The 25,722-nt window shown below is 39.9% G+C and overlaps 1 long non-coding RNA gene across 1 annotated transcript; it reads left to right on the top strand.

Moving 5' to 3' along the window:
- Positions 7,803 to 10,678, top strand: LOC109721143. The gene is made up of 2 exons (XR_002219150.1): positions 7,803 to 8,883; positions 10,379 to 10,678. It is a non-coding gene; the product is annotated as an uncharacterized LOC109721143 (long non-coding RNA).

Genomic DNA, 25,722 nt, shown 5'->3' on the forward strand with positions numbered 1-25,722 from the left:
AGTGTTCAAAAACTTGGAAATTCGACTCCAAGCCGAGTAGAACCTTTTTAAGTGACTCGGTTGAAAACTCGCTGAGATTTGAAAATAAAACTCATATGTATACTCCAAACAGGGAGTTCTCCAGGTATTTGCTAAATTTTGTCAATAGTGAAAGTACCTCGGGATTACTGTTTTGTATTCCTATTATACCTAGCCATGTTTTGGTTGTGGAATAAGCTATTCTTATTTATTCGTGGAATAGGTATTATTTATGGGATATGTATGGATTAGAATAATTTTGTGTTTGGATAAGAATTGAATTATTGGGAGGGATAAAACTAGATTGGAATACTAGGAATAAGATTAATTATAGTTGTGAAATAATAATATTTTATTTAATAATAAGCATGTTAATTANAAGATTAATTATAGTTGTGAAATAATAATATTTTATTTAATAATAAGCATGTTAATTATTAATAAAATGATATTTTAACAAGTTTATTAATTAATTAACTAGAAATATTGTGTAAGATGATGGAGAAGCATATTAATTATTCATAAAATAATATTTAATAAGTTAATTAATTAATTAATTAACTAGGAATATTGTATAAGATGAAGTCCAAATAAGAAGCATGTTAATTAGTTAATTAATTATAAAAAAATAAATTAAATGTGGTAACTAATTAATTATATATACATTTAGTTAATAAATTAAGTAGATGAGTTAAAAGCAATTACTTAATTAATATAAATATTAGTTGTTATTTGAATAAACATATTAAATTAGTCTATTATTTAATTAGCCGATTGATCATAAATAATAAATTATTTGATCAAGTATTTAATTAAATATATATTAATTAATAAGTCAAGTAGTTAATAGATATTAAATAAGTTAATTAGTTATTAATTAGCAATGTTTTATAATTATTAGAAACTAATAGGACAAGTTATTTAAGAATTTGATTTGTTAAGAATATAATATAATAGTTATATAGTTTAATAAATAAATAATTATTTAAAGGATAGAATGAAGGATAAGAATAGCTATTCCATTGAGAGAGACAAAATAGTAATTCTTCTTTCTTAATAGGTTATTCTAGAATAATGCGTTAAGAGAAGAATAGTTATTCTTCATCCCATTTGGTAGAATAAGGGAGATAAACTCTTTTATTCCTTATTTATCTCCCAACCAAACAGACATAGAATACTATTTTTACTGTTTAACAAAAAATTGTTGTGCTGTAATAGCATGCTAAATTAGAATATTTGACTTTGAATATGAGATAATTAAGTTTGTGTGTCAAGTCAAGTCGGCTTGAAATCTAGCTAAGTTGAGCCGACTTGGCTGAATTTTGAGTCGACTCACTTTTTTAGTTTTAGTGCATTGATTTTGATGGTGCATCATGCTCTTCTATTCTCGTATTGATCTGGCGACTGATTGAATAAGAATTCTGGTCAATTTATCTTTGTTGATAAACTTTTAATAGTTTAGATTTTCAGAGAACAACAATTGTTTTACATATTTTAACATAGTATGAATGTCACGCCCCAAGACCCGCCTTTGGTCGGATTCGGGCACGCCAACAAACCGCCGAACGGATAGAGTCTCTCCTGTACGTCCTAGGCGTCACAATCCATACAATTCGCGATATTCCAACCAGGAACAGAATCCAAACATAGATTGCATAAGGAAGGTATCGAAAGCATAAATACTATACTATTACAAGCATTCACCACTTTCAGTTTACACATTACATTTTTCCTTTCCAAATACAACCAAGTTATTACAAATTGTTTTCTTCTTCTCCGTTCTACACCCCTAAGCTAAGCTGACTTGGGGTATTGCTATCTCTGGTCTCTGTGGTAGGGCGCTATCTACTGAGCTACGCCCTTTCCTCGCGCCGTTGCGCCGCTCGCGTGTGGACCTGAAAAACGTGGGATGAGAACTATATAAATATAGTTTTCAGTGGGTACGACCACCCAAAGGAAGAGCTTGACCCATTAGGTCTAAAGGAGGCAAAACAACATGTTAGTCTAACAGATAGATATATCATCATATAATTTTAAGCAACTAACAGCTATCATGCTTATGCCTTACAACATGCAACCATACAAATCATGCAATCAATGCGAGTAGATTTACTGATTCTACTTTCTATCCCACTGTCAATAGCTCATCCAACTAACCCTCATCCAACTAGCTTCTAAGATTTCTTTTACCTTAGATCCATATCATTTACCATTTGCTCATAAGGTTTCCTTCTACCTTAGCCAAGCTAATCACCCGACTCGGTCTCGAGTCAATCATCCGCGAAATACTGCTCATGTCCAGGCCTGCGGAGAAGGACGTCTCATATGCACCTCAGTCTGAAATCCACTCGGCTGTAAATCATCCACAGCCCACTGCTTTACTTGACTTAGCCACATGGCGGCGAAATCGTCGCACATGTCGAACAATGGCTAAAGTCAACTGGCGGCAAAATCCTCTACCTGGCTTAACCATCTGGTGACGAAATTGTCGCACACGCCGAACAATGGTTCAAGCCTCCGGGCGGCGAAATCGTCGCACACACCCCTTCCCTTGGTATCAAATCCCAGCGGCGAAATCGTCGCACATGCCCACTCCTTGGTACCAAGGTCACCAAGAACACTGAATGTGCACATCCGTCCATTTCCAAGTCAACCTCTCTAGGTTCGTGTTCTCACTTCCATGTGGTCACCTCGCCACTACACCTCATAACCTATGTTTAATAACGCTAAGTTTTATGTCATTTTCACCTAGATTCACTCGACTTTAGGTTCACTGTTCAACCTATGTTCAATGACACGGTTTAATGCCACTCAAGCTACTTGTTATCCTAATTGTCTACACCTAGGATTCATAGTTTTCATGCCACACTTGTCGAGTTCTGTAATCATCCTAGAGTTTATTGACCCAAGTTCATATTCATATGAATCTAACATATTCTAACAATATGTCGACATGCATGTGTCCTCTAGTATCTCATGCACATGCCTATATCATCATCATTATCCAATGGTAGGTAACCTCATCTAGCAGTATATGTTTTATACATCCATATACACAACATATAAACCTACCATGATATATATGCATAATGATAAAACCATACTTCACTTTGACATGGAAGCGACCTAATCACTTCGGTGAAGCACAACCCACCTCACAACACTTCCGATTGCTTGTAGACACTTGCAATTGGGCTCACGCGGCACTTGTAACCCGGTTCGGCTCGAACTCGCAATCGACCACCGAACGCATTCCGATTTCCAACCTAGAGTTATTTGGGGCTCTCCTCAATCCTTCAATTAGAGAATTAGGAGATCAATTAGGTTCAAAACCCTAAAACTTCAAAACCCCCAATTCCAAACCCTAGCTTCTCATACCCTCCAAAAATCATCCTAAATCTATGGAGGAACATGTTTATCTAGCTTAGAATCAACTAAGGATCTCTAGAACACCATTCACAAAGGATTTAATCCTAATCCTAAACTTTTAACCCAAATACAAACCTCGAGTTGGAAGCACGTCGCACTACCAAGCGCTTCTCACTACCAACCGCTTGAGAACTCGATCCACCGCTCTCTACGCGTTCCCAAGCTCGTTCTCCACCAAAACCCCAAGTTTGGAAGGGAGATCTAGAGAGGAAAAGAGAGGAAACTAGAGAGAGAAAGGAGAGTTTCTCTCTCTCTCTCTACCATGTGTGTGTGTGTTTTGGCTGAAGAAGGAGGAAAAAGGAGAGGGGAGGGTCTCCTTTATAAGCCCATCCCTCCAATTTACCAAAATGCCCTTATGCTGGGCTCCCCGTGCTTGCGGGGTCCGGACCCTGGCTCTACGGTCCGGATCCCGTAGCTCCAATAGCTCAAAAACTGTATTTTTCCAAAAATGCAAGTTCTTACTCCTTGAGCCTCTAATCCATTTCCAACCATTCCAAAACCCTTAAAACATATTTTTGAGCGTGTTTAAACCATCTTCTTACTTGCACTTTGCCGAATTTAGGCCAAAATCCAACACAGTCTTTCGAGTTCCATTTTCGTGCCCAACTCACACCGAAAACACTCGAACGCTCCCCGAACTTCACCGGAACTACTTCAATAGCTCTTCAAGCTATTTCCCACCGAAAATTCATAGTTGTAGAAGTTCGATATATTACAATAAAAGTGAAAGAATCTCCATCATAGAATTTCTGCATGCGCGACGAACCAAGATATAAAATCATATTATATCTCCATCACGTATTGCTTCATTTTCTTAACCACACAAAACTAAGGATGGTTTCCTGTAGATATTTTCATGGAAAACATTTAATCTGCATCCTTGGGCTCACTATCACATTATATAACATGAATCATTTCTATCAAATTGGATTTGTTATAAAGATACTTACATTCAATAAATTGATAATCGAATTGGATTGTGGTTTGGATATGGTGCATAGTGCTTTTGGTGTATACCATGGGGGTGAAAATTGGCCATTTTTAAGTAGGCTCCTTACCTTTTCTTTCTTTCATTATTTTTTCGCTTTTTTTTTTTGACTGACCATCCCTTAACTTTTGTTTTCTTTTTATTTGAATTATTTTTATATTTTCTTTTTCTTTGAGTTACTATAGACAGTTAAAGCTTATTTCCTTTTAGAAGGGCAAATGACCTATATATTCATATAATTTTTTTAAAAATATTTATAATAGCTGTAACCAAATAGGTTCAACATTGAGGTACAAAATAGTGTGATAAAGAGAAAGAAAACACAAGAATGATGCACTATCTCCCTTCAACCCTTTGAACGAAATGTGACCTTATTAGTCCACAAAATTGTAGGATTACAAGATACGTCAAAAAAAAGGATGGAAAAGAAAGAAATACAAATAAGCTATCATATGTTCGGATAGGCTTGCTTCGGGTTTAGAACTTCTTTAATGATTTTATCGCCAAGCTCCAAAGGGTTCGTCGAAATTTGGTTATAGGCGTATGCATTTCTTTCTTTTCACATCAACTAACAATAGGCTATGAAAGCAGCATCTCCGAACTTCTATATAATTTCTAAACATCTATTGTGAAAGGTCGACCATACTGATCTCATTACAACAAAATAGATATTTAGCGGCAATTTAATAGTAACAATTATCAAATAGCCGTTATTATCTATTACCAATTTATATTTTAGTAGTAATTATTTTAAACTATACATTTTTACCGACTAATAATTTATATTAAATTCATCTATTTTGAATACGGGTGGAAACGAGCCGAGCTCGAGCGAGCTTACCTCTGCTCAAATTCGGCTTGAAATTAATTTCGAGCCTAAATTTAAGCTCAAGCTTGGATTGAAATTAATTCGAGCCGAACTCGAGCGAGCCTAATTTCAAGTCGAGCGAGCTCGAGCCCTAAACGAGCCGCTTGAAATTCTCAACATTATACGATCAATAGTTTAATTTGTATAGAACATTATCTATAATTTGATACAAAAATATGTCTAATAGTTCAAAGTACAAAATAATTATATGAAATATAGTATTATAATATGAAAAATAATTTATGAGTTGAATATCTAATCTTTTCCGCCTCACTGTCTTTTCTTCTGCCTCAATCTCTATATTATTCATTTTCATTTATGCAGTCAAAAATAAATAAATTATAGATAATATTGGATTAAACTATCCAATCATATATAACTAAAATTAAAATTTCATATGAATAATAATTTTTTACTTTAAAAATAATTTGTATATTTTTAAGCATACAATAATACGCAAGGTAGGCAACGGCGGACATATGATGTTATTTGGTAACTTAGAGAGCTTCCGGCTTGACCACTTAGGTGAGAGACATAAAAAGAAAAAGAGAGAAATATATTGAAAATTTAGAGCTCTGTGAAAGAAGAAAAAAAGAAAGGAAGGAAAAATATATAATTTAGTAAAATTTTGCTCTTTTATTTGTCTATTGGTTTGTTTTTATGGGCCAACACATTGGTCCAATTTTAACTAAACTCAGATTATTCACTCAGCCTATATATAATTTATGAGTTGAATATCTAATCTTTTCGCCTCACATGTTTTTCTTCTGCTTCAATCTCTATATTATTCATTTTACATTATATTGTCAAAAATAAATAATTATATAGAAAATATTGGATTAAACTATCCAATCATATATAACTAAAATTAAAATTTCATATGAATAATAATTTTTTACTTTAAAATAATTTGTATATTTTCTTAAGCATACAATAATAGCAAGGTAGGCAACGGCGGACATATGATGTTATTTGGTAACTTAGAGAGCTTCCGGCTTGACCATTAGGTGAGAGACATAAAAAGAAAAAGAGAGAATATTATTGAAAATTTAAGCTCTGTGAAAGAAAGAAAGAAAAGAAAGGAAGGAAAAATAATAATTTAGTAAAATTTTGCTTTTATTTGTCTATTGGTTTGTTTTTATGGGCACAACCATTGGTCCAATTTTAACTAAACTCAGATTATTCACTCAGCCTATATAATTAAAATATATATATATATATAATATATATATATATATATATATATATATATATATATATATATATATAATATATAATATTATTTATAGTGTGAACTACTATGCTATCGAAAATATAGAGGATTTCATGTTTTCGAATTTTTGACCTTTGATTAAAAATTGTATAGTGGAATGATTGCGGTCTTCTCTAGAATTAATATACTCTTAGATCTAACTACTATGCTATCGAAAATATAGAGGATTTGATGATTTTTGAATTTTTGTCCTCTTGATTAAAAATTGTATGTTGTTGGATGATGCGGTCTCCCTATGATTAAATAATACTCTTAGGATTTGAGTGATCCCTACAAGGTAATAATAATATTTAATCCAAAAAAAAGAAACGATTAAAGAGATTGATCAAAGAAATCAAAAAATCGAAAGCACCAGATCTCTATACTTCGATAGCAATTAGTCTCTACTATATATATATAGAGTGAGGCTACATGCTATCGAAGCACGGAGCTTCCGTGCTTCCAGCTCGTTTTCTATGTTGCGGACTCTCAAATCGTCGTCGGCTCTCGTAAGCTTGATCTATGAGTATTTGAAGTACCTAGAAAATAAATTTATGATTTTCAGATATCATTTGCCTTAGGAACGAAGGGGGCTCAAAATCAACGGCTGAAAATAAAAATTTTACAAAATGTAATAATGTGACATTAAAATTTTAAATTAACAGATATTGATCTGTGTTTATATAGTATAAAGAATTTTCTATCAAATTTCACGTGATTTTGGATATTTTTACACCGTTAAACTCTGAAACAGCTCACTACGCATTGAAATTGTGTGATTTTGAGCCATTCGATAACTAGGCAAATGTTATCGAAAAATAATAAAATTTTTTTCTAATACTCAAATACTCTTAGATAAGTTTAAAGGAGCCGATCGACGATTCGAAGTCGCAACATCGAAAACGAGTGGAAGCACGGAAGGCTCCGTGCTTCGATCAGCATAGTAGCCTCACTCTATATATATATATATATATATATATATTATATATATATATATATTGAGCTTTTCGAGCTTTTCGAGCCTTATTTGAACGAGCGAGTAATACTTAAGCTTCGGCTTGAAATGAATTTCGACATTTTTTTGTTCAAGCTCGGCTCATTTAATTTCGAGTCGAGCTCGAGTGAGCCAAATATCGAGTCGAACGCGAGCCGGCTCGCTCATTTGCCAGCCCTAATTTTGAACCCAAAACTACTCTAATCCTAACCCTAACCCTAACCCTAACCCGAACCGGAGCCGTTCTCACAAGAACACCCTACACTGCACCTTCTCTCCCTTTCACCTACCTCTCCCCCATCCTGTGCGAGCTCTAGCTCTCCCCCTCTCCTTCATCTCTCCTCTCTCCTTCCTCTTCCGAGGCGTCCTCTCTGAGCTCCGATCCCATCCCCAAATAGTCGTCGCTTTCGCCCCCGACCTTCTCGGCCCCCTGTGCACCGGCGCAACGTCACCATCGGTCACCTTGGCGCAACGTCACTGTCCACTTCGCCGCTGCCAACAACATCTAGAATCTCTAGTTCTTCAAGGAGATCCACTACATCAAGTATGCATCCCTCCATTCCCCTCTTGGAGATTAAGTTTTTATAGATTGGGAGAAAAGAGGAGATTGTGATTCGGGAGAGAAAATTGACCTAAATAAAATATTATCATGAGGATCTTACAAGAGTAATCAATCTTAATTTCATAATGTACTCGTTAAGCTACTAGAATCTGTCTCCTGTATTATGAGCTAAATCTACTGATAATGCTTTCAAAGAAGTGAATGAACTTTTCATAAAAGTTTTCAGAATGTGTGGTATTTTATGTGCATCAAAATCGTTCACACAAGTTTTCATTTAGTGAAAGGGTAATGTAGTTGGAGAAGAATTAAATCAAAATGTTTTAATTACAGAGACTTCTAGGCAAAGGTGTCACACATGATGAAGAAACAGTTAAGAAGAGATGCTAGATTGTCTTTACTTGTTCTATGAATAACTGAATTTCTCCTCAACAGGTCAAGGAAAGCTATGCAGATTGTGGAATGCAATTTATTATTAACTTATTATTTTGTATCAATAAATTATTGTTTGGAAATAATATTACTTCTAGACTCTTTCTCGCCATACTCAAGTGAATATATTAGTTGTGAACTTTTTAGTTTTTGGAATCACTTGTGGCTCTCAGCTCTGTTTGTCAGTTATAGTTGGTTTATTCAACCTCTAAATAGAGAATATAATTCTTGCGCAACGTCGCCTCGGCCACGTTGAGCACCACCACATCGCCGGCGTTGTCGACTTCGCCGCTGCCGACAACGTCTACGATCTCCAATTTTTCGAGGGGATTCGTCGCATCAAGTATGCATCCCCTATTTCCCCTCTCCCCCTCCAATTTAATTATTTTTTGATCTAATTAGTGTATTTTCTCAATAGATATGTTTGGATGTATGTTTGGAGATGTATGTTTGGATAAACTTGATCACCATGATTTAAGAGCTTTGATATCATGTTAGTAGATTTGCATTAGTTCTGCATACATCTATCCTCCACAGAACCCGTAATGGTTGAAGCCTCTCATATATTTATATTAATTACAAGTTTTGGACAGTTAATATCGTTATCACCTCTGTTTTGTTAAGTATATATGTTGGTCGGATTGTTCGAATGGTCGTTGAAATAAGAACATAAGATCAACGGAGATCGCTTTAGTGAACAAATTGACAGAGCCAATATAGAGAAGGCGCTACAAATCAAATGGAGCATTTGGGAGTCCGGGTCTTTTTCTATCATAGTCATAATATGATCTAAAAGCTTATAACACAAATGACAAATCGACAAAATAGATTAATACTCAAGGAACCGTTAAATTATCCCAACCATCCTATTCAGAACATTGTCTTGTAGGTTAGATGCCATTGTTACAAATGACCACACAAAGACTTAAAGCATAATAACATGCATTGGCAGGAGAACCAATCCTAAAATTCTGCATGACTTCAGAACTTGGCGCATCTTACAAAGCTAAAAGAGTCAAACTTGGTAAACTATTTTCTGTGTCTTGTACTTGATTGTCAGAGTAATTGATCTCTTTTTGCTTATCATTAAAGTAGAATAATAGTAATATTATGTTATTAGGAGTACCATAAATGAGAAGTTTTACTAATGCACTACTAATTATGTTATGGCATCAATTACTAAAGCATTTGCTATTGCTGCAACAACATGCACGTCAAACAGTAGAAATTAAGATAACTATTAAAGTGCCTGTATTGGTGTCCATCCACACGGGTCCGGGTAAAGTTCCGAACCTTGCCATCTGTTTCCGACGATTCCTCGTATCGCCGAATAATTTATGGTTTCTTAGCATTGTAACTTCTTGGTTCTTCTTACGACCCTGACCGTTTTGTTTTAGTTATTGTTCTACTGATTTATGTTCTAAAAAGGGTTGGCATGTCTTTATTACATAGTATAAAGAGATGGCCTTAGTATGATTATTAATCCTTCAATAGAAAGTGAAGACTAATTATGTAATCGTACTGCAGTTGCAGACTTACGTATAAAAGCATGTTGTTTTTCTTCTACATTGATGTCTGTAGCTCAAAAATAATTTTTCCTTCTACATTGATTTAATTTATAAAAAAAATTAAATTAGACATGCTTGGATGTTAGTTTCTCTCGTTATACCTAAATTCTGTTCTATGAAAATATTTTGCTTCCTTATCGTTATGAATTTTCAAACTATCACTCTAAAGGAGGACATTATTTTGTCATGCTTCGATTTTATGTTCTTTATTAATTTCGTTTATGGTAACTTGTTAGAATCGTTTGCTAATATTCCACTGCTTTTGGTCAGATTACATTGCGACAAGCTTGGTAGCCTGACGCATGAAATAACTCTTAGGATCAATAAATGCTGTTTAATGGATACCAGTGGGGTACATCTTGGCTAAATTGCAGCACTGTAGCACTGTAGCACTAATTGGAGTCCTCGGTCTATATTCTTCGTTCACCCTTAATAAAGCTTGGATTTTGAACAAGATTAGGTATAGTTGTTTGTTTCAGTGTAGTGCGCTTGTGTAGCTTTTTCGAGCTTTTTTGTAAAAATCCAATTGCATGATAATTCGTTGAAAATTGTAGATTTATGAATTAAGCATGTGATTTTCTAGTTAATTACAGATTCTGAGTGCTACTGTGTAAATTGGATATTTGAAGAGGTTCTGAGCTGAGAAGTGTTATTCCAAGTTAGTACTTTTTTAGGTTTTGTTCATCAGTCCATATTCTTCATTTCCCCTCAATAAAGCTCGGATTCAAATATGTTGTGTTTTGTAGCTTTTTCTAACTCTTTTAATTCCGATTGTGCAATAATTTGTTAGAAATCATATATTTATGAGTTGCGCATAAGATTTCCTAGTTTCTTAATATGTTTTAATTGTTATTTCCAGATCCTCAAGCTTATTTCATATATAGATTTAAATAATTTGAAGAGGTTCTAATCTGAGAAGGATTATGGCAAACACTAATACCTTTGTAGGTTTTTTCCCCTCAATCTCCGTTCTCTGTTTCCCCTCAATAAAGCTCGGATCTATACATATATTGAATCCTGAGTTCTCCGAAGCCTCCCCGCGTTTCGGACCCTCACCCCTCTCCCCCTTTCCCCCTCTCTCTCACTCTCTCTCTCTCTCTTTTCCCTTCTCTCTATCTCGGGGCGCGGGGGGTGCCGGCTGCCGCTTAACTGCAGCCCCCTCTCCCGGCTCTCTCTCACTCTCTCTCCCCTGTTCCCTCGTCCCACTCCAGGCCTCCCCCCCCCCACCCCCCCCCCCCTCCCACCTCTCTCTTCTCTCTCTTCTCTCTCGTCTCTCTCTCCTCCGCTGCGCGCGAACTATGCGGAGGAGCTGCGCGCGACCCTCGCGGTACTTTGTGGTGGCCCTTCGCAAACCGCCACTCCCTGGCTCTTGCTCTACTCTTCTCTCTCTCCTCTCTCTCTCTCGAGCGCGCGCGGGGTGTGGGCTGCCCCACATGCCGAACGCCCCGCCCCCCCGCCCGGTCACTCTCTCTTCATCTTCCTTCTCCCCTACCCCGAGGGCCCCTATGCGTCTCAATCTCTCTCTCTCTCTTCTCTCCTCCCCACCCTGGCTCTCTCTTCCCCCTTCTCTCTCTCTCTCTTGCCTAGTGCCGCGCTAGCGCTGGCGGGTACGCGCCAAGCGACGGCGCCTCGCCGCCGCGCTGAGAGAGAGAGAGAGAGAGAGAGAGGAGGAGAGAGAGAAGAGAGAGGCTCCCGTCTACTCCTCCATCCGCTCACCTTCCGGCCTCTTCCTCTTTTCCCCCTCTCCTCATTCTTTTCCTCTTCTCCCTCCCGGCTCTTTTCTCCCCCCTCTCCCAGCTGTGAGCGGGGCGCGGGGGCGCAGGCTCCGGCGCGGTCGGATATTTTACTGCCAGTCAGGGCCGGGCGCAGGCATGCGTGGACGGCGAGCCGGGCGCGGGGCGGGTTTATGTGTGCGAGGGCGTGTGTGTGGTGGGTGCGTCTGGGCGCCGCGCAGCGAGGCGGGGGCGCCGGGCATGCGGAAGCGGGCGAGCGCGTGTGCGGCCGTGGAGCGATGCAGCGCGGCCTGGGGCGCCTAGTGCGGGGAGACCTATGCAGGGAGAGAGTGGAGAATTTTTTTTTTTTTCCCCTGCTATCTCCATTCCTTTTTTTTGCTCATGTTTTTCAATTTTTTTTATTTCTTTAACTCTCTCTTCATATGTTTTATTCCTCTCTCTTTAAATAATTTTTTTTTATTTTTTCTCCTCTTCCATTTTTTCCCTCTCTCTCTTTAATTTTTTCCTCTCTCTCTCTCTCTATGTATTATATTATAATATAGCTATATTATATATATTATATATTTTTTATAATTATTTTATTTATTATATATTTTTTTTCTTTCTATCTTTCTTTTCCTTTTCCTCCTCATTTTAAACCTTTTTTTTTGTTTCGTATAATTGTGGATCACATAAAAAAAAATAAAAAATTAAATTTAAAATTTAAAATTTGATTTTAAATTAATATTTAAATTTTAAATCGGATATCTCCTTATATTTAGGTGCTATTTACTATATAATTTAAAATATTTTAGAATTTACATAAATTTTCTGCCGCGTAGCGCAGGCCTTCACTATTGAAGTTTCTTTCATTTGCCATTGTTTGAGGAATGGTTCTTCATTTTCTTTAGAAAATCTTTGTGTGTGTATTGTGATTTTGTAGCTTTTCCTAGATCTTTTGATTGCAATTGCGTGTTATTTTGTTGGAATTCATAGATTTAATTAACATGTGCCGGTAAATTATGAATTTGTGCTCTTTGATTTAATGGTTATTCTTTTTCCTGTTGCTTTCAATTTTGTTAGATCTCGTTTGTTCTACTTTGATGTATGTTCGTGAAGAAGTCTTGGATCCAGAAAGCTGACTCAAAGCTTACATAAGAGGACATTCAATATTTGTACTCATAACACTTTTGAAAATGTAATAAGCTTTTATATTCAGATTATTTGATTTGTCATGAAATATCGGATTCTTAATTTTATTGTCAGTGCATTATTTTTTGAAGCTTTTGTAGCGATTAATTAAATATATGACGTTTAATGATGATTTAATATATTTTATATTTAGTGGCAATCTACCTTATCTTTGTTGGCATTTATGATTATTGTTAAATATTTATGGGTAAATGTATTTTATTTTTAGTGGCTTTTGTAATTGCCGGTATAGAATAAATTTTAGTGGCAATTATTTGTTCTTTACCGGTCGCCAATATAATTGCTGCTAAGGCTTTTAGCGACCCATTTATAATGACAATTATTATAATTGCCGATAAAGAGAGAAGCAGAAATTATAATCGCCGCTAATTTATGAGATAATTGCTGCTAAAAGGCAATTTTGTTGTAGTGGAGCTAATAGACTATTGAGTGTTAATAGGTAGCAAGAATTCCGATAATAGTTGAGTATCACATTTTCTCTATGTTATTTGCAAGAACGGATAATGCAGAAAGAGATGAGCCTTTTTCTGTGTTGCATAATGAACATGATGAGGAGTGAGGCCAGCTTCTTTTAATCAAATTTTCAGCTGTATAAGATCTTCAAGTTAGAGGAAAGCCAGGCAAAAATAAATGTTGATGTTTTAGCTTTTTTACTTCCATATCATAATGCAAGGTTTTGGTTGTTCAGTCTACAGACTTTACTCCACTTAGCTAGGTATGCAGCTTCCACTACAAGCATTTTGATCTCCCTTTCATGAAAAATTCTACATATGCGATCAATAACTTTTATTACAGAAGAAGGTAAACGATGGAATAGATGAAATTGCTGTATTTACAAGGAGCTTTCCCTTCCAATGTTTGAGCTGCTTCTTAATTCAATTTTTCTTTAAGGTACGAGAATAAATGGGAACAACAAAATATATCTCAATTATTCCACCAATTCAAATGGCTTAAAAAAATATTGAAATAACTATTCTGGTTAAATTGGATTATTCTAATGAAAATTTTGTTAAATGTGGATTGAGATTTATCTTAATAAGTTAAGGATAGTGATAAATTATTTATTTCTTATTAGTTAAGAAACATATCTTCTAATGAAAATTTTGTGTGACACCCTAATAATCCCACATCGGATGGGAATGGGATTGTCATTGGGTTTATAAGAGACTTAGACACTAGTAATAATAACTGGGCTTAAGCATTTTGGGCTGGTGGTTTGGGCCCAACGAGTTATTGTTGCTAGTGGGCTGGGTCGTTACATTTTGATAAATATCATAATCCTAATCTTTTTTCTAGAGATAGCATGCTATCCGCTTTGTTTATTTTATTTAGAAACAAACTTAGCTGAAAATGTGAATCAACTAGGATTCGAACTTGGGACCTTGGGTACCAACCACCAAATATAAGGACTGAGATTTTTGCAGTGTTACTAAACTCTCTGTTGACGATGTTTTATGTGTAATTTAATTACATAAGGACTCGTCAAGTTTTAGCAGAAAATGAGTTAGAATTGAGAAGTTATGCGATCATTACTAATCACTTAAAGTGAATAGTAACTTTGATTTTCTGGAGAAGCCAATGAGTGAAGATGGCTTCTGATGCGTATTGGACTCTGTTTATAGTGATCCAATAGCTCGTTTTCAACGGTTCGACTGTCCTGGACCCAATGGCATTGACGGATTTGGGTTTCGATGCACGATTTTCGAGAAAAAGGGATTTTATCAAAAAGAGGGTTTCCGTTCTTGCTGTTCTTGCATTTTAAAACTCCTCGTGCTTTGTGCATGCAACCTGGAGTAGAGTGAAGGATGTTATAGGTACCAACTAGTGGTAGGGAATTCAAATTCGAATTTGAATTTAAAGTTTATTGGATTTACACATATGTCTATGTGTGGTGTTTGAAAAATTGGAGAGGGATTAGGTTTTGTCGCAAATCGGTGATCAAATCGGATGAAACGAAATGGTAGATTTGATGCCTCAGTCATGCCGAACGCGCTGGCGCAATCCGATCGGAAATCCGACGGACGGATCTCCGGGAATCGCGTAAAGTTCGCTCAGGGGTCGAAATTGGCAAAAACTGAAAATCTGCGAAAACCCCAATATTTTATGTACCGTTTTGCACAATTTCAAACGTCCAGGTGCGTACGCATGAAATACATTATACACTCGCCGTGAAGGACTAGGCCAAAAATAAGGAGCTTTGGAGGGCTAAGTTGCATATTGACCAACCTATATATATTGCGCAACATTGGGATTCATGCAAGGAAACCCTAACCCAAATCTTCCAGCCCTCCTGTTGCGCCCTAGCATCACCAGCAACCCCCTGCCCCTGCCGCGCGCGCACCCCGGTGGCTGATGATCGACTCCGGTCGTCGGAAAAGCCATTATTTTTACCTTTCCTCCACCATCATCTCCACCAACCACCATCTCCTTTGCTGTCGACTCCTGGGAACTAGCCACCCACGTCGAGGCCCTCCCACGGCCGAGGCTCGTTCCCCGGCGCCGTCCCCGCCGGCCTTCGCCGCCCGTGCGCGTCGCAGGCGCCGTCTGTGCGACCGCGGCCAGCCCGGGTCAACATGGGCCGAGCTCAGCATAGCTCGTGGGCCCCGCGCCACCGACGCCCTAGACCAGCTGGGCCGTCTTCCTGTACCTCCGGCGACCTCCCGCATGCCACCCCGTCGCCCCGGAGCGCCACCAGCCGCCGCCCTGGCTACCTGCGGCCGGCTAGCCTCAGATCGGGCCGAGCCTGGGCCCGCATTGCCTCTGCGCACCGCCGTTGCCCTCAGTTTGCCGCATTGCCCTCCCTCGGCCTCGGGCGATCCGTCGCCGTGGCCCCGGTGCTTCCTCGGCCGCCACCCGGCCGCCACTACACCCCGAGCCCGAGCTCGGCCTGTGCGGGCCCGGCTTGCTCCATCGCCGCTGTCGCCACCTTCCGCCGCCGGCCGGCGCGAGCACCGGCTCCGCCTGGCCGGCCGCACTCGTCCGACTCCGGCTCCTTGCCGCCGAAGCTCCCAGTCGGCCGGACCTGGGCCGTGCTCTCCTCGGCTTGGTGCGGTTAGGGCATCATTGCCCACTGCAACTACCGCCCTCCGTTGCCAGCTGACGCGCGCCTCAGCCTTCCTTCGTCATCTGCACCTTCCTGCTGCCAGCATGCCCGCCTCCCGGCCACCGTCGGCCGTGCCTGAGCTCCCCATGGTCCGGTGAGTTCTATTTCACTATTTTGTGCACAGTCTCGGGTTCGGATCGCTGTTCTGGCAACCCGAGGACGCTCTGACACTCCTCGAAGTGAGCACGATGATCCCTGATCAGTGCTGAACATGGTGCTCACCTCCGTTGGGGTCAAAGATGCCCTAGTTTGCGTGATAGACGTGGTTTAGGTGCTGTGCGAGCTATTTTGCTGAACTTCGCGTCGCTCGCACGCTCGCTACAGTGGCCGACCGTGCTCCAAAGTGTGAGCACGGCCTCCGGTACATCAAGACCTATCAGCGGGTGTCTCTGCCAGGCTTGAGGGCCCTCGGTTTGCGCTGTCGGGTCATAAAACCCCGAAAATCACATGAAATGATGTGATTTTATGTAGTCGCAGGGGTTTTTTATGCAAGTTTACGCTACGTGGTTGCTGTTGGAAGCGTGTGCGGGCAGTGGGTGACCTCTGGCCTGGTTGTCCAAGGCCCTAGGCCTTTTCGAAAATCAGATGTTGATTTCCGGTGCTTTTTTCCATGAAATCCACTGACGGAACGCGATTTCGGTTCGGATTTCTTTCGAGGGTGCTTCACGGTAAATTGTATAGTCGCTGAGCCTCGTTGGCTTGTCACTCGCATCGTTTTGAGGGTTTTGAAATGACAGGTGAGTGACGGTGGGTTCCGGTGTCGAATTAGACATTTCTGGGAACCCGGATCGGAACGATTACCGACGATAATCATTTCGATGTGAGGCGGTGAGTTTGCTGCCAGGTGCCATAAATAATGGTGTTTTGTGGCAACGGATAACTCGTAGCATGAGTCGGTCAGTTCCGGGACAGTTCGTGGGTCCCGACGGAGTCTCGGTGCAATTTTCGGGACTTTCGGCGAGTTCGACAATCGATTTTGGGAAATCTATTCCCGTAGGTGTATTGGTGGGGATTGGGTGTTAGCGTTTTGTATTCATAGGTTGGATTCTAACCCGGGGGACGCTTTGTAGGTCCGATTGTTGCTTCCTTCGCAGTTGGAAGGCCAGCACCGTATTTGTACAGGTGGGTACTTCGATCCGAAGTTAGTACAGTGGTGCACGCTCGGTGATATCTTCTTATCCTTGTTCTCCCGTTATTACTCTACATGCATATATTATATGTTGAGCCTAGCACCTATATCATGTTTCCTTGTTGCTCTACTTAGCTGTTTTGCATATCCTGTATCATGTTTTAGAAGTAAAGCGGTTTTGTTACTATCTGTGAGATTTATGACCTAGTCGGTCAGTGCATTGCATCTGGTATTGTGACCTAGTTGGTCGGTTATTGTATCTCGTACCTGTGACCTATTCGGTTGGCTAGTGGCTGACAGTTAGTTCCGGATTATACCGATGCATGACGTGTCGCCCTTGTAACCTATTGTTGGTTCTTATGCATATATATTAGTTGACCTGACTGGTCGGTACTTGTATACATTCGGAAGGATGTTGAGTTGTTCCATCCTAGTTGATTTGAGTGGTCAGTACTTGTGTTCTTTACAGTTTGATGACCTATACGGTCGGTATACCTGAGGGGTTGGATTGTCAGCTAGTTGCTGATGTTTGGCTATTGAGCATATCAGCATCGATCGCCACTGTTCGTACACATTTCACGAACACCAGCGGTCTGATCCACCGCAAGAGGGTGTTCTTTTTCGAAAAAGTGATTGGGTGTGCCAGCCCATGAGCTCAAGAGGGGTTATATGCTTTCAGACCCAAGAGCTTATGCTGGGGTCACAGGCCTGAGGTGTTGCGGACCAATATGGCTTGTTTCTGTTTAGAGCAGTTGTGGCACAGGCCTGAGGTATTGCGGACCATTATGGTTGTTCCAGATTGGGTATTTTGGACTTATCGTCCGTTGATGCATTCATACAGTAGCGGTAGCTGTACATTTATACATCCTATTCATTTATTATCGTTGCTACTGTATTTCACTTACCCATATTGTTGTTTATCCTTCTTGATTGGTGAGTACCCCTCGCCCTCGTTGGCTTGCGGTACCCACTGGGAGGGGAGACATATTTACATATTCTCACGCCCCAACCCCCATTACATGTGACGTCACGGGTCCTAGTGGGACGGTTCGTGAGGAGTGTACTTAGCAGTTCGGTAAAGCTTTTGGATCCGTCTATTGGTTTAAACTCTCAACTCTATTTCTTTTAAATAATGACTTAGACAGTTATTTGGTTCAGTGATTTATTACTTTTGAATACTTGGGATTTCATGAACGTAATAAAAGATTTGGGATTCTTGTAAACTGAAAATGATTTTCTACTTCTCGTGGTAACAAGTTTTAAAAGGAAAAGGTTTCCTTGTGGGAAACGACTTTTAAAAGGTTTTCTTTTTTGTTTTCATGACTTAGTGTTTTAAAACGAGTTTTCGGGTAGGAAACATTTTAAACTAACAGATGTGGATTTATGGATAATTATGATAAAATGAATGCGAATGTGAATGGTATATAACTTTGTGGATGTTCATATGTGTGGTTGTAGCCTGTATTGCGATTGTTGTACTTGTGCGACGCTGTGCAAATACAGAGGAGACTCTGTTCGTGTGAACAGTAGACTTCCTGTATTTGTGGCGGATCTGGTATACCCTGTGGTCAGGTTTTTCCAAAAAAATGTTGGGGCACTTTCGCTTTACTTTTAAATCAAAAAGGGACCCTGGGGCGTGACACCAAGCCTTTTGCCACTTGCGCTAGGGACGGTCGGTATCCTAATCCTAATCTTCATGTAAGATTCATGATATTTTAAAGGGTCCCAATGGACGGTCGGTATCCTAATCCTAATCTTCATGTAAGATTCATGATATTTTAAAGGGTCCCAATAATCTATAAATAGGATCCCTTTTCTCTCGGATCTACTACTATTTACGAGTATTTGTAAGAATATATAGATTTCTTACTCTTTTTTTTTTTTTTTTTTTTTTTTTTTCTCTTTGAGAGTTTTACATCTACGTTTCTAGAGTTTTGGAGTGTGAACATAGAAGAGGGCTACCAGAGAGTAGGCAAGATACATGAAAGATTCAGATGCACTGAAAAATGGACGATCCAAGAAGATTAGTAAAACAAGCAACCCGATCCGATTTAGTTCTTGGATACGTTGGCTATATAGTTTGCAAGTTTCAACTACCCTCTAATTCAAACAATTGGTATTATAACCATTTTGTTTGTTTTCACCTTATAATCATACCCGTAATACTTAATTTTGATCTCATGCTTCATTGATCAAAATTTTATATAGATTAGTTCCATACTTTTTTTTTATTCGTTTTCTATATGGAATCGATTAAAAAAAAGAAAAATAAAAATTAAATCAACTTTAGTTTTCTTTTAAGTTCATCGTGAGACATGCAAAAAAGGAAATTTACATTAGTTGTATATTTTTTCTCTTTTCTGTTTCGTGCATTGATTAAATTTCGGTTTGTCGAAAGACCCATATTTTGGCGAGCAAGGGGGCTAACCCGGCCTGGCCTATTGCGCTACGGGAAAGGGGGCCAACCTAGCTGTGTGGGTGCACGGGCCCGGCCCGCTCGGATACAGGAGCGCGGGCCACGCCCGTTGCGTTGCAGGCACTTGGGATAGGTCCACCCCGTCCCGCTGCTGGCAGCACAGGGTCTGTCACGTCCCGCTATCGCCAATTTGGTCGATTCGGGCCCGTACACAGACGGCGAACGAACAGAACCTTCTCTGTTCGCCCAAGGCTTAGCAACAATGTCTAACGTGTATAATAAAATGCCCAGAAAAATTTTCAGTATACATGGCTTACATGAAGGTAAGCAACACAAGCCAGTGAAAGTAATTAACTAATCCATTCATACATTGTATCTTGATTACTTTAAATCAAATACAAAGCCTATATAATTATTACATTCATTCTTCAATATATATATATATATATATACAATGGCCATCTCTCAACTGAATAATTTATATTCTGCTTTCATCAATTATAAATAGATGAAATGTACAGAGTATACTATAATCGATGGATGTCCACTATCTATGGAGCGCTGTCCAAATCACGATCATCGACCACCCCGCACGAGCTAAAACCTGTATGGTTAGTGGGGTGAGAACTACTGAAAATTCTCAGTGGGTTAAGTTGCCGACCTCTCCGACTCACCCACTAGGTCTATTCAGGCATATGTAGGCAAGAAAAGAGAATAGATAGTAACCAGCTATACATGTAACTACTACAATGCCTGTACAAAGCTGAAAGTGTAATACACGTATCTAATTAATTTAAATTAGAATTTAAATATGTGGCCATGATTGTAGTTTTGTGATAAACCCGTTATTAAATATTTTTGATTTATTTGTACCGTTGGATTAAGCGGATTCGGTTGGATTTGATTTTCGGATTAATTATACTCTAATACTAGTTAGAGTAGGATTGAGATTTAGCCCTAATTAATCACCTATAAATAGGTAATTTAGGGAGGGTGTACGGCCAAAAATATTATAATAATAAATATTATTGCCGGATTCTTTGTGCAAGCGTGGCCGCTGGCGGGAGCAAGATCCGACAATCGTGGGGGAGAGGAAAAAGAACGAGAGCGAGGTGAGTCTCCAATAATTAGTTTTCTCGTTTTTTTCTCTCTGTTCTTTCTTCTTCTATCTCCCAATCTTATCCTCTCTCCTCATTGTACCGCCGCCGCCGTCGCCGGAGTGGTCGCCGGCCACCTACGGATGGGTTGGAGTGAACCCCCTATGGGGTAACCATGGTTGGCCATGAGAGGGGTATGAGAGAGCTTCTTTGTTTGAGTTGGGAAGAAGAAGAGAGGAGATGGGATTATTTTGGATCTAGCTAGACCCGGTTCACGGTGGACCACGTTAATTTTTGCATGATTTATTTTTATATTTAGGTTTCAATTTATCGTAACAATATTAGACGTAATTAAGTTGTTAATTAGAGTGTTTTGCCTCTATCAGTTGAATTATATTTAATTGGAAAAGCTTCTGGTGCACGTTGCTGATGCTGGATCGGGTGCAGTGAAATTTTGGTGCTTATAATGGCTTAAAAGATCAGCCAGGGACCAATCTGTAAATAGCAGTTTTGGTTTTGGGGACTGATCCGTAAAAGAGGCATAACTTTTTGTCCGTAAGGCGGAATTTTGCGATTCAAGTTCTATAGGACTCGTCTTGTAAATACGGATAAGATCGTGTGGTCTAATTATTCTGATTTAATGTATTATTTTCGCAGAATTTTTAATAGTTAAAGGGCTTGTTTGAAAATATATTTTATTTGGGTCTTTTAGTCGTTGTAGGTGCTGAGACAACCGTAAAATCTCAATCTTAGAACGTGACGAATTTGTGAGCACTAATAGAGGCAAGTAAATAGCTACTTTCTGCAAACGGTAGAAAATATGCGGATCCGAGTGGGTTCAGGACATAATTATTATCTGTTCTGTTTACTAATTGTTGATACATCCGAGTGGATTTTATAATTATTATTAACAGACATGGTTTATTTATTTTGCACATTATTATTATCATATTCTATTATTGGATATGACTGTTGCGGTCGGATTCCTCGGAGGAGAGGGATTTATCCGGTACGCAGTTTTCGAGAAGAAACAGCGCGTAATTGTAGCTCTCGCGGTTAGAGCGACGGAGTGGAGATGCTCTAAATTATGACCTTTGTAGTTTCAAATTTAAATTATCGTTATTCTTGAAGTAGATTTCTTGTTAAGCATTGCGCTTACTTTTGTTGTCTACTGTTTCAGGTACCGAGAGTCGGGGTGTGTGAGATAATTGGCCGGCGAGAACTCGTTAGATAGATTTTAAATTTTGGACATATGATTTATTTTGACATAAGATTGATTATATGGACATTTAGAAGTTATTGTTTAGTTTCGTTTTAATTAATAAATTATTTAGTTTTTAACTGTGATGGTGGCTTTGGATCAATTTAAGGCCTTCCGTTTTCGGAGGTTCTTCCTCTGAATTCGTGGCCGGTTGTTGCGGTTCAGATCCGAGCAGTTGCATCTGGGGCGTGATAGCTTTAGTGGTATCAAAGCCTAGGTTATTGACACCTTAGCAAAATGACACCATACTTAGGGATTTAGGACGCGCGAGTGCGTGGGATTCTTTTTGGACTCGAGGCGAGGGTTTAGCAAACTTTTATGTCTTAATTGTGTTATGTTTTGTAGACGATGCCACGTTCTCGGAGGACTGTCACTTCGCAAGCTAATGTACCTGTTGATCCTATTCCACCGGGGGATCTACCACCAGAGAACTCGCAACCAGAAGTATCCTCAGTAAAAAAGCGACAGAGAATGCCGCATGATCCATTACAAGAGATGCTGAGTGTTATTAAAACACAACAAGATCAGATGATGGCCCTACAGGAAGAGATCAGAGGCCTCAAGGCAATGCAAAGTAACGATCCTCGAGGTGGAAATAGCCTTATTGATTTTCAAAAGCTAAATCCTCCTATTTTTCGTGGGTCGACAGATCCTCTGGAGGCGGAGTCTTGGCTCCAGGAGATGGAGAAGGCCTTGACGCATATGGACATCGGAGGAGAGACACAGGTGACTTTCGCCACTTATATGCTTCGAGAAGGGGCTTATGAGTGGTGGAAGTCAGTTCGGGACGGACACAGCGACAAGACACAATCTTGGACATGGAAGGAGTTTTGTAAGATTTTCTATGACAAGTACTTTCCAGATAGTATTCATCGAGCTAAGAAAGCAGAATTCGTACACTTGGAACAGAGTAATCGCACGATTATCGAGTACGAGCTCGAATTTACTCGGTTAGAGCGCTTTGCTCCGGCCGCATTTATGGACCTAATGAATCGGATCTTCAAGCCTTATCTAGACCAGTTTGTGGTGGTGTTTATTGATGACATTCTTATTTACTCGCGGAGTGCAGAGCAACACGAACAACACCTGAGATTAGTGCTCCAGATCCTACGAGACAGGAAACTTTATGCTAAACTAAAGAAATGTGACTTCTGGTTGGAAGAGGTCTCTTTCTAGGGGCATGTCGTGTCCAAGGATGGTATCTCGGTTGATAAAAGAAAGGTCGAAGCTGTGCAGGCATGGCTGAGGCCTACGAGTGCTACCGAGATTCGTAGCTTTCTGGGCCTAGCTGGCTATTATCGACGGTTCATAGAGGGGTTCTCTCGGATCGCCGTCCCTTTGACGCGGTTGACGCAAAAAAAAGAGCGAAATTTGTGTGGACCGATGAGTGCGAGGAGAACTTTCAAGAGCTGAAGCGACGGTTGATCACGGCTCCTATCTTGGCACTTCCTGTGTGTGGTGAAGGCTTCATTGTTTATAGTGATGCATCCTTACGAGGTTTAGGGTGTGTCTTGATGCAAAATGATCGAGTGATTGCTTATGCTTCTAGACAGCTAAAGCCATACGAGCAAAACTACCCTACTCATGACCTAGAGCTTGCCGCAGTAGTGTTTGCTCTTAAGATTTGGCGTCATTATCTTTATGGGGAGCAATGTGAGTTTTACACCGATCATAAAAGCTTAAAATATTTTTTCACGCAGAAAGAGCTAAATATGCGACAACGTAGATGGCTTGAGCTTATGAAGGATTATGAGTTGACAATCTTGTATCATCCCGAGAAAGCGAATGTGGTAGCGGATGCGCTAAGCTGCAAGGCCACTGAAAATTTGGCTACACTGATTACTGAGCAAAAGTATCTTTTAGAGGATCTACGAAAGATAGACTTAGAGGTGACTATTCACGAGCCGGGAGCTCGATTGGCTCAACTTCGAATTCGACCCACATTATTGGATCAAATTAAGTTGGCCCAGTCATCCGATGTTGCTCTTCAGAAGATCCGAGCGGCCGTGGGGGTAGGTTCTCAGATAGAATTTCATATCCACGAGGATGGATCGTTAAGGTACGGTAATCGACTATGTGTTCCCAACGATGAGGCCTTAAAGAGAAAAATCTTGGAGGAGACTCATTCGTCAGCTTACACCATACATCCGGGTAGCACAAAGATGTATCGTGACATAAGAGAAATTTTCTGGTAGGCCGGCATGAAACGAGACATTGCTCGATTTGTTTCACAGTGTCTTGTATGCCAGCGGGTCAAAGCTGAGCACCAGAGGACGGCGGGATTATTGCAGCCGCTGCCGATACCCGAGTAGAAATGGGAGAAGATTACTATGGATTTTGTGGTAGGGTTACCACGTACACAGTTAGGGTCCGATGCGATTTGGGTGGTCGTCGACCGGTTGACTAAGTCTGCGCACTTCATACCTATTAAGGTGAGCTATCCTTTGGAGAAACTTGCGAAATTATATATCAAAGATGTGGTGAGACTACATGGTGTCCCGGTATCCATCGTTTCAGATCGAGATCCGCGATTTGTGTCGCGATTTTGGCATAGCTTGCATGAGGCTTTGGGGACTCGCTTGGATATGAGTACGGCATATCATCCGCAGAGCGATGGTCAGTCAGAGCGCACGATACAGATCTTAGAAGATATGTTGCGAGCATGCGTGATTGACTGGGGTGGGTCGTGGGACCGGCACTTACCATTGGCGGAGTTTGCGTACAATAATAGTTATCAAGCCAGTATACAGATGCCCCCTTTTGAAGCTCTCTATGGAAGAAAGTGTAGATCGCCTATCCACTGGGATGATGTTGGCGAGAGACAGATTCTAGGGCCTGAGCTGGTCCAGCAAGCTAATGAAAAAGTGCGGGTTGTGCGAGAACGTCTATGAGCCGCACAGAATAGACAGAAGAGCTATAGTGATAGTCGTCGGCGAATGTTAGAATTCACAGTTGGTGATGACGTGTTCCTGAAGGTGTCGCCAACCAAGGGGGTAATACGGTTTGGGCTTCGAGGAAAGCTGAATCCGTGTTACATTGGACCTTTTGAAATACTGGAACGAGTCAACAACGTGGCGTACCGAGTAGCATTACCGCCTTCTCTTGCTGGGGTGCATAATGTGTTCCATGTGTCGATGCTGCGAAAGTATGTTCAAGATCCAAAACACGTCATCGACTATTCTCCAATTCAGCTGAGAAAGGACCTATCATACGAGGAGCAGCCTATCCGGATCTTGGATTGAAGGGAAAAGGTTTTGTGAAAAAGGACGGTTCAGCTGGTACGTGTGCTGTGGAGGCATCACGTGGAGAATGAGGCGACGTGGGAGCCGGAAGAGGAGATACGGAGCAAATATCCTCAGCTCTTTCCAGATTCTGTTAAGTAAATTTCGGGGACGAAATTTCTTTTAAGGGGGGTAAGATGTAATACCCGTATCTAATTAATTTAAATTAGAATTTAAATATGTGGCCATGATTGTAGTTTTGTGATAAACCCGTTATTAAATATTTTTGATTTATTTGTACCGTCGGATTAAGCGGATTCGGTTGGATTTGATTTTCGGATTAATTATACTCTAATACTAGTTAGAGTAGGATTGAGATTTAGCCCTAATTAATCACCTATAAATAGGTAATTTAGGGAGGGTGTACGGCCAAAAATATTATAATAATAAATATTGTTGCCGG

Source organism: Ananas comosus, linkage group 15, assembly GCF_001540865.1.
Source record: "Ananas comosus cultivar F153 linkage group 15, ASM154086v1, whole genome shotgun sequence".
In the NCBI taxonomy this organism is placed as follows: Eukaryota; Viridiplantae; Streptophyta; class Magnoliopsida; order Poales; family Bromeliaceae; genus Ananas; species Ananas comosus.